At 39.7% G+C, this 15,225-nt stretch overlaps 1 pseudogene; it reads left to right on the forward strand.

Moving 5' to 3' along the window:
* The first annotated feature begins 1,264 nt into the window (after positions 1-1,264).
* On the forward strand, positions 1,265-2,408 carry LOC142840727 (SUMO-activating enzyme subunit 1 pseudogene; annotated as a pseudogene).
* Positions 2,409-15,225: the final 12,817 nt, after the last annotated feature.

The following is a 15,225-nucleotide window of genomic DNA, read 5'->3' on the forward strand; positions in this document are numbered from 1 at the left end:
TATGCTGTGCTAATAGAACAAACAGGACACCAAAGAGAGTAACTGCCAAACATTGCCCAGACAAAAGGTGGGACAGTCCTTCAAAAACCCTGTTTCATAAAAACGTCTGTCAGATACTGTAGGCCTGTAGGCCAAAGATGAATGCCTCAACACTGCAGAGGAACTTTGGGTAGCCAGCTGTTTCTGTCATTTCCCACAATTTTTTTTAATGTCACTTGCTCACACTTCCTGCTTACTCAGTTAATATTATTTCCTTCTTGAGTCTCTGAGAGAGTTGAAGACTAGATATTTATAGTTATAGTTTTCCTTGTTTACTATACATAGAAAGCAAATTATGATAGCTAGTAAAGTAGCTACAAGACTTTGGAATCACCAAGATATAACAGATATGGAGTATTTTCTCTGAATCTGTCAAATGCAAATGGACTAGATATTGTTGGTGTACATATTGCCTGAATATATTATATATAGTTATTGTACTTATTGTATAGAGTCTTTCTTTTATTAGTTATAGCCTAACTTTTTTATTTTAGACAAAAATGGAAAATATAGTGGTATATTATTTGTGTTTTAATAAATAAAGCTTGCCTAAAGTTCAGTGCAAAACAGCCACACTAGTCAACCCTACAGGCCAAGCAGGGATTACACACACCTTTAATCTCAGTAGCCACACTAGTTAGTCATAGATGCCAGGTAGTTGTGGTGCATACCTCTAATCCCAGCACCAAAGAGGAATATAAGGAAGGATGAGACAGGACCTCGTCTCTCTTTCAGTCTGAGGATTTCATTGAGGTAAAAGGTCTCTAGTGGCTTGGCTGCTTTGCTTTTCTGATCTTCAGGTTGAACCCCAATATCTGTCTTTGGGTTTTTATTAATCGTGCTGTAACAAAGAGCTGATTCTTTGAGAAAATCAACAAAATTGACAAACCCTTATTCAAACTAACTAAAAGACAGAGATAGAACATTCAAATTAACAAAATCTGAAGTAAAAAGGGAGGCATAAAAAGAGACACCAAGGTAATTCAAAGAATCATTAGGTAATACTTTAAAAACATGTATTCCACAATATTGGAAAATCTAAAAGAAATGAATAATTTTTCTCAACAAATAATATTTGCCAAAGTTAAATCAAGATCAGATAAACAATCTAAGTATATCTATAAGGAAATAGAAGTAGTCATTAAAGGTCTCCAAATCAAGAAAAGCTCTGGGTCAGTTGATTTTAAAAAGAGCTAATACAAATACTCTTCAAATTATTCCACAAATGGTGGAGAAGGAAGATGCCAGCGGCAGCGGAATCAGCGAGGAGGAGGCAGCGCAGTCTGACCCAGAGATCTGCCTGTGGGGGCTGGAGGCCCAGAAGCGGCTTCGAGCTTCCTGGGTGTTGATTGTCGGCATCAAAGGACTTGGGGCTGAAATTGCCAAGAATCTTATCCTGGCGGGAGTGAAAGGACTGACCATGCTGGATCACGAACAGGTATCTCCAAAAGATCATGGATCTCAGTTCTTGACTCAAACTGGGTCTGTGGACCAAAATAGGACTGAGGCATCTTTGGAACGAGCCCAGAATCTCAGCCCCATGGTGGATATAAAGGTGGATACTGAGGATATAGAGAAGAAGCCAGAGGCATTCTTCACTCAGTCTGATGCGGTGTGCCTGATTTGCTGTTCCAGGGATGTCATCGTTAAAGTTGACCAGATCTGTCACAGAAACAGCATCAAGGTCTTCACAGGAGATGTCTTTGGGTACCATGGGTATGCCTTTGCAAATCTTGGAAAGCATGAGTTTGTAGAAGAGAAAACCAAAGTTGCCAAAGTTGGTCAAGGAGTAGAAGATGGGCCTGATACCAAGAGAGCAAACTTGATTCACCTGAGACAACCATGGTCAAAAAGAAAGTGCTTTTCTGCCCTGTAAAAGAGGCGCTGGAAGTAGATTGGAGTGGAGAGAAAGCCAAGGCTGCTCTGAAGCACACAGTCCCAGACTACTTTCTGCTGCAAGTGCTGCTGAAATTCCGTACAGATAAAGGAAGAGATCCCAGTTCTGATAGCTCCAGTATGTGCTGTGGTTGGAGGAATCTTGGCACAGGAAATTGTGAAGGCCCTGTCTCAACGGGACCCTCCTTACAACAATTTCTTCCCTTTTGATGGCATGAAGGGGAATGGAGTTGTGGAGTGTCTGGGTCCCAAGTGAGCCAGCGGTGTGTGTGCTCCAAACCCACCTGCCACCTGCTGTCTTCTCAAGAAGGTATTTCTGGATGACAAAGATTTTCCTAGAACAAGTAGGCCTGACTGTGTCCTGCTTCCGTCCTACCAACTGTCAGGGACCTGCCGGCTCCATAGCATCACCATCAAAGAGCAGCATACTTCATGTTGTCGGAGCTTCTTAGAACCTTCTGGACTTAGTCCCTTCCGTAAGTCAACAGAAAGGAGAAGGCCTTCAGCAGGGGTATGAGGCCCAGAGCTTTAGAAGAAGAAGAAGAAGAAGAAGGAGAAGGAGAAGGAGAAGGAGAAGGAGAAGGAGAAGGAGAAGAAGAAGAAGAAGAAGAAGAAGAAGAAGAAGAAGAAGAAGAAGAAGAAGAAGAAGAAGAAGAAGAAGAGAACATCTCTATATACACAAATACCTGCACATAGACATTTATAGTAGGTTTATTTATCATTGCCAAAACTTAGAAGTAACCAAAATATCCTTCAAGTAGGTGAGTGGATAAATAAGCTATGGTATATGTAAACAATGGGATATCATTCAGCAATAAAGATAAATGAGTTACCAAGTCACCAAGACCCACAGGAAAAATATCGTGCATATTGCCACATAAAAGGAGCCAATCTGAAAAGATTCCATAGATTTGGTTCCAGCAATATGACATTCTAAAAATGGGAAACTATGATGATAACAAGTAGTTTGCTCAAGTAGAAACGCTGAATAGAGAGCAGGCAGGGAATTTTAGGACAGTAAAAGTACTCTTTCTGAATAGTGCTAGTAGATATATGTCATTAAGCATTTTTCTAAAGCCTTAGAATAAACATAATAGAACTCTAATGTGAACTATGGACTTGGGATGATGACAATGACATAGGTTCGTTAATGGTAATTACATTCCACTCTGCAGTGGAATGCTTATGGTGGAGACATTTCACAATACTTCTCCTCTTCTTCCAGCTCTTATAGTCTTTATGCCCCCTCTTCCACAATGTTTTCTGAATGCTGGCAGACTGAGTTAATGTAGATGTCTCATCTATGACTAAACACTCCTAGTCATTATCAGCACTTTGAACAGTAATATATCTCTTCATCAAACACTACTTGTGGCAATAAGAAACTTCTTTGACCAAGGTTGTGAGTAGCACAAGTCTACAGCTGTAAATGTAAACATTTATAAAGAAGGCAGATAGTTCTAGCCATTAGAAAAACAACATCAATAAACTTTCCCCTAGGGCCTATGACTTCCATAGCTATGGGTTTTTACTATGTTTACAATACCAGGCAAGAAATCCCTCCTGTACATCAGGCCTCAAATCCAATCAAGAGAGCAACTAGTAACCCCAATAAACAATACTGTCATTATTACACCAGTGGGCACATCTTGCTTGATAAGCCAGTATTGTATATGCAGGGTCCAGCACTGTATAACCACTGGTGCTTTTTCTCCCCATAATAGCCAACATAGCATCTTCAACCACCACAACAGTTAGCCAGCATGGAGAGTTTGCTGATTCATCCTTGCTTTGCAATCAAAGTAGATGGTGTCTTCAGCAATGGGTCTTACCATCTAATTATGGTGTAGAACCAACAGCAATAACAATAGCCTGTACTACTTGGGATGTCTCTGGGACCTCTTTGTCCAATAACCTGCAGGGAGGCAACCTATGCCAAGCACTGAGATTTTCAGTTAATAGCTAGTGTCTCTGAGAGCAGCATTGTTCACTAATGTGTGCTTTCATTCAAACTTTTTTAAAAATAGATTTTAATTAGCTTGCAAACTAGCAGAGCTACAGAAGGATTCCTTTCCCCCAACCCCTATTCCCATCCCCACTTAAACCTTTAGCTCTCAATGTTCACTCCCTCTTCTTTTACATCATATCTGCTATTCCCCTCTTGTTACTTTTTAAACTTGGATTGCAAGATCCTGGGTTAAAGCTGAGAAAGAAAAAATATAAAATGTATAATTTGAGGAGAAAAAGGGTACAAGAAAGTGGAATGGAACTATGCCCTGTGCTCAAGGAGAGAAACAGATTAAGAAATTGAATAAAGGGAGTGGTAACCTCAGGGCCAGATTCTACCCAGCTAAGTTTCCAATTTGTGAAAACGAATTAAAGAAAATCTTAGAGTCAGGTGTGGTAGTGTGTTCCTTTAATCCCAGAACTCGAAAACTGGCAGACTTCTGAGTTTGTGGCCAGCCTGGTCTACAGAGCAAGTTCCAGAATAAGCAACCTTAGGCAGTGAAGGAAACCACTGAAAACCAAAATCTGGTGAAGATGTAATTGAAAGATCTCTGAGTTCAAAGCAAGCCTGGTCTACAGAGCACGCTCCAGGACAGCCAAGCTTAAGCAGTGAAGGGAACCATGGAAAATAGAAAGCGGGTAAAGATGTAATTGAACAAGGAGGCAACAGCAGAACTTAACAGCTTTGGTCATGTGTGCCAAGGATAGAAGAAAGGGCTTATGGAATCTTCCTATGCAACTAAGGAAAGCTGCTGAGGCCAGGCATATATCAGGAGTGTTCCTGAATGGAAGCCTAAAGATGCCATTGTGTGAAACTGTGAAGCCTGGATCTTGGAGACTCCAAGATGGTGGAGATGCCAGAGCCATGGGATACCTGCTGAGAAAATCTGCTCACAAGGAGTGAAACCAGCCCAAGAGAGAAAAGTGTGTTGCCATCAACATAGCTGACAGGAGTTGAAGATCTGAAGAGTGTTTTGACATCAGATATGGAGATGCAGAGTTTGGAGCTTTCCCAACTGATTTTCAGTCTTGCTTAGGTTTAGTATACTCCCTTCCCTACTTTTTTGGAATAGTAATGCTTATACTGTACCACTATATGTTGAAAAGTCTGTGCTCTGCTTTTTTATTTTGATTTTACAGGAGCTTACAGTTAAGAGACTGAATGAATCTCAGAAGAGACTTTCAACTGTACAGTTTTAAATAAGTTTGAGACTGTTATAGACTATGGGGACTTTTGAAGTTGGATTGAATACATTTTTACATTATGATATGACCACAAACCTATGGAAGCCAGGGCATGGAATGTGGAGGTTTGAAAGAAAATGGCCCCCATAGCGAGTGGCACTATTAGGAGGTACGACTTTGTTGGGAGAAGTGTGTCCCTACGGAGGCAGGTTTTGAGCTCTCATATATGCTCAAGCCACACACAGTGAGACAGTCCACTTCCTGCTGCCTGTGAGAACAAGATGTCAGAATTCTTAGCTCCAGTACCATGTCTTCCTGCACACTACCATGTACGACCATGACCATAGTAGACTAAACTATAATATAGAATATAACCCCAATTTAATGTTTTCCTTTTAAGAATTGTCGTAGACATTGTATCTCTTCACAGCAATAAAAACCGTAAGACAACCCCAAAGGGGTTGTGGCCCACAGGTTGAAAACTTCTTTTAAAAAGCTTCAGCACCTATTCCAGTAAGCTTCCCTTAGTCCTGAGAACAACCCCAGTCTCTGAAAATTATTCTTCTATGTTCCTGAAGCTCTACTCATCTCTAAAGTTGGAACTCTATAATTTTCTATCATTTTTGTCCACCCTGGTGTTGGGAATCATATCACCCTATAGAGATAGAGCTTAGTATGTTGTGGCAATTGTTCCCAAATCCTTTGATTTCCCTTCCCTCAAAAAGAATAGCTTGCCAGGTGATGGTGATACACACCTTTAATCCTAGCACTTGGGAGGCAGAGGCAGGAGACTCTGAGTTTGAGGATAGCCTGGTCTACAGAGTGAGTTCCAGGAATGCCAGAGACACACAGAAACACTGTCTCAAGAAAAAAGGAAACACACACACACACACACACACACACACACACATGAAAAGAGCAGAAGAAGGGCTTATTTTCCATTTCTTTGAGTTGGACCAATATTATGATTGGTTTATAGACCACAGAATGAGGCAGAGGGGATGCTTGGTGGCTTCCTAAGCTAGGTCAGAAGAGGCAATGCAGATTCTATCTTGCTCCCTGTGATGTGAACTTAAAAACTGATTGACATGGAATAATGCTCTGGTTAGTTTTTGTAAACTTGACACAAATTAAGGACGTTTTGGAATAGGGAAACTCAACTGAGAAAATGCCCCCATCAGAATTACCTATAGGCAAGTCTGCAGAGAATATTTTTTATTAATGATTGATGTGTGAGGGTCTAGCTCACTATGGGCAGTGTCACCCACGGGTACACTGAGTGAGCATGAGGAGCAACATTCTTTGGTCTCTGATTCAATTACGGTCTCCAGGTTTCTTCCCTAATTGACTTCCTGCCTTGTCTTTCCCCGAGGATGAACTTTGTTATGTACATATAGACCAAATAAACTCTTTCCTCTCCAAGTTGCTTTTAGTTATGGTGTTTGATCACAGCAATCGAGTACACCAGGACAGAAATAGTGACATTTTTAGCATAAGTATACAACATAGAGTGATCATTGGCACGGCCACCACTTCAAATATGTATACATTTCAAAATATGTAGTAAAGAAAGCTTGGAAGGGACACTAACTTTTGAGGTACAGACTTAGCATATCCAAAGTCTCCACTATGCTGTGAAGCAGGCCATGTCATGTAGAGGACAGCTGGTCAACATGTCCAGCTGACAATATATTCAGCTAATAGCCATATGCATGAATAATGAATTCTCCTTAAGATTCCATTCCCCAACCATTGAGTCACCAGAGCCATCAAATCTTCCTAGCTAACACTACACACATTGTACAACACAAGTCGATGACTCTCACTGCTCTCTATCTGAATTCCTGATCCACAAAATTCATGGAAGCAGTAAATGGTTATTGGAAGCCACTAAGATTGGGGCTAATTTGTTTCTGAACAATGGTAAGCAGAATGGAGAGATTACAAAGCTGAATTGCACACTTACGGAGTATGCTCTCTCTCAGGCATTCTCTGGCTCTGCAGGAACCTGCAAATGGCTCAGAGCAATTTTCCCATATGAAGATTTGACAAGGAGAATTTTCCAGATTCCAAGTATCATTTTTAGAATCAACTGTGTGATTGCTTCAGGATGCAAGTATGTGATGACTATAGTCCAAGAGGGAAGACGGGTCTAAGAAAGTGGGAAGTTAATTTTGGTAAGTGATTTTTATCCAGAAAGTTGTCCATTTCCTTTAAGTTTTCCAATTTTGTGGAGTACAGGTTTTCAAAATATGACCTGATGATTCTCTGGATTTCCTCTGTGTCTGTTATTATGTCCCCCTTTTCATTTCTGATTTTGTCAATTTGTATATTCTCTCTGTACCTTTTGGTTAGTTTGGATAAGAGTTTGTGTATCTTGTTGATTTTCTCGAAGAACCAACTCTTTGTCTCATTGATTCTTTGGATTGTTTTCTTTGTTTCTATTTGCCAAATTTTATTAGTCTTCAATAAGCCTAAAATTCTACAGTCTGAGATAATGGAAATATGTATGTTATTACCCATAATGTCATCCTTAGCTACTGTAATCCCTAGCTACTTAGAGAAACTGTTAGAGACCACTTTCCAAAAATATACCTGAAGGGCTTTGTGGAATAGCAGGCTCAACACTTCAGTCAACTCGTTCTCTTACTAACGACAAAACCCTGTGTTGTAAATAATGTCTCTTTCTATTTGGTGACATTGGGAATCTTCTCAAGAATGGTATGGCAACATATGAAATCTAATACTGTGTGTGAAAATTAAAACTAAAGTTTAAAATGATATGATAAGACACGATGAAAGGAGAGAACGCTCAGTGGCAGTCTCTGTCACTTCAATCAGTGAAGGGCATTTTCTTCTTGTGTCACAAAGCTAAGAAATAGGGCCGAAACTCTTATTATCAGATAGATAATCTGGAATAACATTTGTATTGTAACCACTTAAGTGCAGAGTTTAGTCTTATTGAAGATATTCACATTATTGTTTAACCGTCACCATCATCCATCTCTAGAACTTTTTGATGATGAAAACAACCCAGAAATTCTGCACCCATTAAAATCTAACTTCCAGCTCTCCTGTCAACACAACTCTATATTTTTCTCTATGAATTCAACTACTCTAGGCACCTCTTATGGATAAGATCATACCTTGATTGTGTTTTCAGATTAGCCTATTTTATTTATGATAATGTTCTCAGCGTGAATCCATGTTGTAGCAAATGTAAGAATTTCCTTCCCCTTTAAGGCAACTAAAGTACCATTATATGGATATACTACGCATTATACATATGAACAAATGTCCATACATAGGCATTTCTGACATTTTTACTTACTCTTAGACTTTTAAAAGTCAATGCCACCAGTACCCCATATAAAAAGCAATGGCCTCCACCCTTTCTGATCTACTTCCTACTCTGCACTGTTATCCGGGTGTCACAAGCTAACCTGTAGCTCTCTCTTTGACCTGTGTTCTCTTCCTTGCCTTGGGCGTGGCTTCACTCTTCTACCTATCTTAACCTTCCACACATCCCCGTTCCCTGTCAATCACCACAATTCCAGAGCCCTTTGTTTTAGACATTGATCTTTTATTCTAGGTTTCTGGAGAACTGAATCATATTCTCTACCAACCCTCCACATACTGGTTCCTAAGCCCACAGGCCCAGGTTGCAGTCCTTTTAAGACTGAACTGGCTCCCTGCTGCCACCTGCTGGCTAGAGACACCAATGAGACTGTTTCTTATTCAAAGGTAATCCTTCCCATTGTAGAGTCACTGACCTCAGTGGCATATTATCCATTATGGGATATGACATTCAACTACATAATTAAAATTTGTCTTACAATATTTTGACTCCCCTGTATTTAAAATGAATACCTTTTAGAAAATCCTTGTGTAAGTCATAGAGATTCTCAATCACACTTGCTGAAAGATAAAGAAAAAATTTCACTCTCTTACTTGAACACTACATTTTACAAAATGATAAGAATATATATATATATGAGTATATACATATATTAGTATATATAATATATTACTTTTCATTAGCTTTATAATGCTAGTTATGTTATAGTCAAGATGAATTGAATAATCTTAATATTTTGCTTTCATTTGCTATGATAAAGACCATGACCAATGAAAAGAAAAGGATTTCTTGGTTTACAGGTCCAAATCATAGTCCATTCTCAGGGGAAACTGAGGCAGAATCTCAAGCAAGGAAGGCACTTGGAAGAAGGAACTGAGGCCGAGACCGCAGAGGAGCGCTGCCTACTAGCATGCTTCCCATGGCTTGCTCAACCCGCCTTCTTATACCACCCAGGACATCCATGAGCGATACAGTGGGTTATTTCTCTCAGTCTGAGGCCAGCTTAATCTACATAGCAAATTCCAGGCCAGCCAGGACTACATAGTGAAATCTTATTTTTAAAAAGTAGTTTTGAGGACTTATCGATATTATGGCTTGAATTTGGAAGGTCCCCTGTAAACCATTTATTAAATGCATGATCAACAGTCTGTGATGCTCTTGGGACATAGTTGAACCTTTAAGGAATGTGACCCTCTCAGAGGAAGTTAAGTCATTGTGAAAAAGACTGGGGCTCCCTCTTATGCCCCTCTTTTGCTTCCTAATTACTATCTACAATTCACTGTTACCACAGGCCTGAAGCAACAGGCTGTAGTGACCATGGACTGAACAAACCCATCCTCCTTTCCAATCCCTTTATTCCATGTATTTGTCACAGCATCAGCTAACTAGCAAAATGGATTAAATGAATTTGTAAATTGGAAAAACTAAAAATGAAACAAAATAACAAACAACAACAATGAAAACCCAGAAGCAACAAGTGTTGGTATTGGAAAGTAAAGGAATAGAATCTGGTATTTGTAACTCATCTTTATATATTTACATATTTCCTTTATCTTTCCCTTGGGGTTATCCTTTGTCTTTCCACTTCACTTTAAATTTATTTTCCATGTCATGTTCTGACAGACATCCAAGATCAGTGGCATTAGAAATACTATTTTTGAAGGTGGTTATATTGGTTTATTTTCTCATTGCTATGACAAAGCACATGACAAAAGCAACTTAACTGAAGAGTTTATTTTTGACTCACAATATATGAAGTGACACAATCCATCATGGTGGATGAGACAGTAGAGGATGAGACAACTTGTCAGAGAGAGAAGTGCTGGTACTAAGCTTGCTGTCTCCTTTTCTCCTTTTAATTTAGCCTTCACCTTAGCCCAATGGCAAACCAAGGTATGATTCCACCAAAGTTCACTCTAGGAAAGCAGCGAATTTATTCGGCTTACTTACAAAGCAGTGAGAGAGGGGTTTGTGGAAGAAGCATGGGTGACTTAAAGAAAGCACACTGGAAGGATAACGATTCCCCCATGCCTTGTATATGGATTCCCCTCCCCTCATTTTCCTACACACACACACACACACACACACACACACACACACACACACACACACACACACACACACATATATATATATATATATATATATATATATATATATATATATATATATACTCTAGCCCTTTGTAGCTTCTCTCATATGACATGCAGTTAGGGCACAGTTGTATACAGTTGTAGGGAGGAGTGACTGGGTACTCAGGTGAGGGTCTCAGGTCTCTCCAAGCCCCCTCCTTCCAAAAGGCAACATTAACAATCATTAAAACCAGCTGTGGTGATCTTTGGTGAGTAGGCCCAGTCATACTCCTGAAGATGGTGGCCGTTTGGCTCAGAGAATAGTCCTATATAACGCCAACAAAAACATTTATACCTATCGTACACTTTCTTGCTGTAAACTTGATAGTACTTGCAAATTAAGAAGTGTGCAACCTGGGACAAGACCAAAGTCATGTATGAGTTTTGTCTTCTTACCTATGACAACTCCAATCCTGCCTTGGCTCAGGATAAAGTTGAGATGTTTCTGAGGTGTCTATTCAAAATAGTTTGTCTTTTTCTTTGATACTATCCACTTGCCCGACATGCTATATTAAATATTCCACTCAAATAGTAATCCAAAGAATGATCTGGCCAGTCCCCCAAAGCGCTGAAGTTGGAGGGCATATATCATTGGTATTGTTTAACATCACTAATGCAGGATGGAGTGCAAGTCAATGCTGTTACATTCTTATGGATCTATAGGTGTGCAGCACCAAACACTGCCTATCGTTGACTTCCCTTTTTATTATTAGTATCAGTGTGTGTGGCATGGTGCATTTGTGTGCCGTGCTGTATATAGAGATCAGAGGACAACTTCAGGAGTCAGTTTTCTTCTTTCGCTGTGGATTCTAGAGATTGCATTCAAGTCATCGGGCTTGTAAAACATACGTTTTTACCCAGAGTCATCTCCCCGCCCTATCATGATTTTGAATGCTCTAGAAAACGAACACTCTTGTTGCTTGTAGCTAGGGTGAGTCATTCTCATTGTTCCTTTCCATGACTGGAACCTACCAACTTCACATTTTCCCCAGAGACTTAATTCTTCATCAGTGTCCACTTCTGGGCTTTCTCTTCTTGTATATTGGTCTGCCTCCTCACTAGTATGTGAGTAGCTTACTCCATTTGTAAAGTTTTATGCTTTAATATTTTATTCTGGCTCTCTATCTTTGCTTTTGTATACTTCAGACTGTTCTCATATCAATTTTGGAACCTGTTTAAACGTGGCTTCTGCTTTCACTTATAATCTTACTCACCTTTAAATTTGAATGTTGCAAGCTTGTAGCTCTTTTGAAACAGGATGTCATGTAGCCTGGGCTTGCTTCAAACCTACCTGATCTTCCTACTCCTCCCTCCCTCCCCCCCTTCCTCCATCCCTCCCAGGTACTAATATTACAAGCATGAACCACCAAACACATCCTAAACATCCACGAAAACCACATCCACACTAAAACTTTTAATTTAGTATTGCAAAGTCTTATCTACCAAGGTTGTAGAAAATTTCTCATTCTATGTTAGAATTCTGACTTTTTAAAAGATTTTGTTTCTTTTTTAATTATGTGTATATGTATGTGTGTGTATGGGTACGTGAGTGCCAGTGCTTGTGGAAGCCAGAAGAAGGAATTGGATCACATGGAACTGGAGTTACAGACCATTGTGGGTTGTGAGCATCCCAGTATGGATGCTGGGAAGCCACTACACTTAAGGTTGTAATCTATCATGTCCAGACAGCTCTTTAAGGTCCAGACAGCAAAATGGAGGACTCCATTTCCAACAGGGCTCCCTCCCTACCTGGATAATGTCTCTAGGCTCAGAAGTCTGATCTTATCTGGAAGCTGTCCCTAAGCCTGGATGCCTGATTACCTCAAGCAAGGCCTTTGACATAGATCCCTGCAGATGCTCTCCCCTGCTGCCCATATGATAATTAGGTTTTGTGCTCCCAGCTGTATGGTAGGATCATGCTGCCACATATGGTAACTGGGTGTGCTCCAGCTGTATGATAAAACTTTGCCGACAAAAGCAAATGAGGTGATGATTCCCCTGCTGCTGTTTCCATATTATATACTTCCCCTCGCTCTGGGATAAAGTTGAACTGTAGCACGGAAGCAGACTCCCGGAAATCCTTCTGAACCCTGTTCCCTGCTTCTGCTCCCTCTCCCCTCTCGAACGAACGGATGGCCAAAGATCCCAATCTCGGAGGAAGGAGGCTCACAAGCCGTCTCTCTAGCCTCTTGATTTTAGCCTTCTTATTTTTAGTTACGGTTTTACTGGTTGAGTGCTATGGTTTGAACAATGACACCCTTTCCAAAAATTAATTTCAAAACTGAATCTCCAAAGCAACAGTAGTAAGAGGTGTAGTCTGGGAGTTGCCTCAATCTAGACTTTGCCCCCAAGAAAGCCCGCCAAATGATGACCCCTTCCCAGAGATAAACAAGACCACACCCACAGAATATTTAAACTGCCCCCCAGAGAACAAACGTGTGGTTTTCCAGTCTCCCTTCCCTGGCTCCTCTCTGGGGGACTGGAAAGCCATCCGGGAGCACTGGTATCCATTAAAGCTTTTTCTAATTTACTTTGATTTGTTCTGATTCCGATTATTGCATTGGCAGAGAGGTTTATCGGGATACAGAAACTTTTCAGCTGATGTATGACTGTGCTGAGATCAACTGTGAACATCACAAAGTAAATATTACTAATGACAAAATGAAGGGTGATATATTGTTCAGTGGTACAGTGCATTGAGAGGTCCTGGGTTTGATACCAGCACCACAAAAATGGGAATAATTACTATCTTGTTTTTTAATTGCTTGTATGTTTTTCATCTAGACTCAAAACTCTATGAGGATGGCGTACTTTGTTCATACTTACACCTCCAGTGTCTAGCATACTAGGTGCACATAATTGATGACTATATGAATTAATGAATGAATGAATAATCTGGATTGGTGCTGACTTCTTCCTTAACAGTAAGGTTTTAGGTATTTATTAACTCCATTTATTTTAACAATGAGATGAAGTTGTCTCCAGATCCTGATTAGATCATGATATCATAGACAGCTTAAATATGATTTCTTGCTTATGATTTTTTATTTTGATTATTTTCTTCTAACACAGATGCTATACTTAGGCTCTTACTTAATTCTACCTCTGAAAGTGACACATAAATCTCTAAATTGTATCTTTTAGAAGGCTTTCATTTTTAACTTATGTGTCTATAACAAATTCTGTTATGGGAAAAACCATAAAAGTGAGGCTTTTTGCTTGTTTATTGCAGAAAAAAGACAATGTTCTATGTACTATATCGAAGCTTCTGCAAGACTCTGTGTTTGTTTTTGAGGTGTGAACAACTGCTAGTAGTCAAGGAGATATCATCACTAGAATCTAGGAGCTGAAAACATCCAGATGTGTCACATTATTAATTAATCAGCAGCACTATTTTTCCATCTTATCTTCAAATACAGTCCCTTGCCACCCTGGTTATTAACAAGTAGCATAATTTATTCCTTAGAGGCCCTCAGAGTGACATAATTCAGAACTACAAAACAAAGCAGGAAAGAACAACATATTTTACAACAGCAGAGACTGCTAGTAAAGTTAATCAGGCATTTAATGACAATGAACAATTTACACAAGAAACTTGGAACATGGAAACAGGGATGAAAATTATTGAGTGGGGTTTTTTTTGTTTTGTTTTACTTTATTTCGTTGTGCTTCTTACAAAGCGCACCTTCACTATTCCACACTATAATCATTGCTCCTGCTTCCTCTACTGGTTTGTCTCAAACACACTCCAGTCAGGGTATTGTCCCTACCTCTGTGTCAGAACCCTTACCACCTAAGTCCTTGACAACTTCCATGTAAACAAAGCCTAGGCTAAGTAAGTCTATATAAAAGATCATTCTTTTGGCCTCTCTATTTTTCATCTACTTCACCAATTTCTCATTAATTTGGTTTTTAACATTTTATCTCAGAAGGTAGCAAGACAAATGCTAGAGATTGGCCCTGTGCAGCCAGCTCTCCACATGTTCACATGAACATACTATAAAATCAAAACCTGACATTGCAGGTATGATTGGGATTTCACCATTTTTGCATGCATTTATTTCAAGAATAGAATGCACAGTATATGTTCATGCCACCATATTGGCATTAAGACACTGTGGCATGACCACAAAGAGACTTCCTGTGCTAGTCACCTTTCTCTCATTGACAGAAATATCTGAGAGAAATACTACTCCCCAAAAGTTAGAAGATTGGATTGTAGCCAGTATTTATCTAATGTTAGGGAGCCCCTGTGATTAATTGCTAACACTGTAGGAAATATAAAAGAAAAATTTAGTTTGATCCAAGATTTCAGGCCAAGGTTGATGGATCCTTTGCTTGCTTTTGGCTTAAAGAAAGGCAGAATTTCTTCGAAGCAAGCAGGACCATGAGGTCGAATCTGCTTACTTCGTGGTAGTGATGAGCCTAGGCAATGGTACCACACTCCTTTAATCCCAGCACTCAGAGTTTGAGGCCAGCCTGGTCTACAGAGATAGTTATACTACATCCAGGGTTACACACAGAAACCCTATCTCAAATGAATAAATAAACAAGCAGACAAAAGATTAGAAATTATCTTGTTAGATGGTCAAAATAAGTTTACTTCTG

Source organism: Microtus pennsylvanicus, chromosome X, assembly GCF_037038515.1.
Source record: "Microtus pennsylvanicus isolate mMicPen1 chromosome X, mMicPen1.hap1, whole genome shotgun sequence".
NCBI classification, from domain to species: Eukaryota; Metazoa; Chordata; class Mammalia; order Rodentia; family Cricetidae; genus Microtus; species Microtus pennsylvanicus.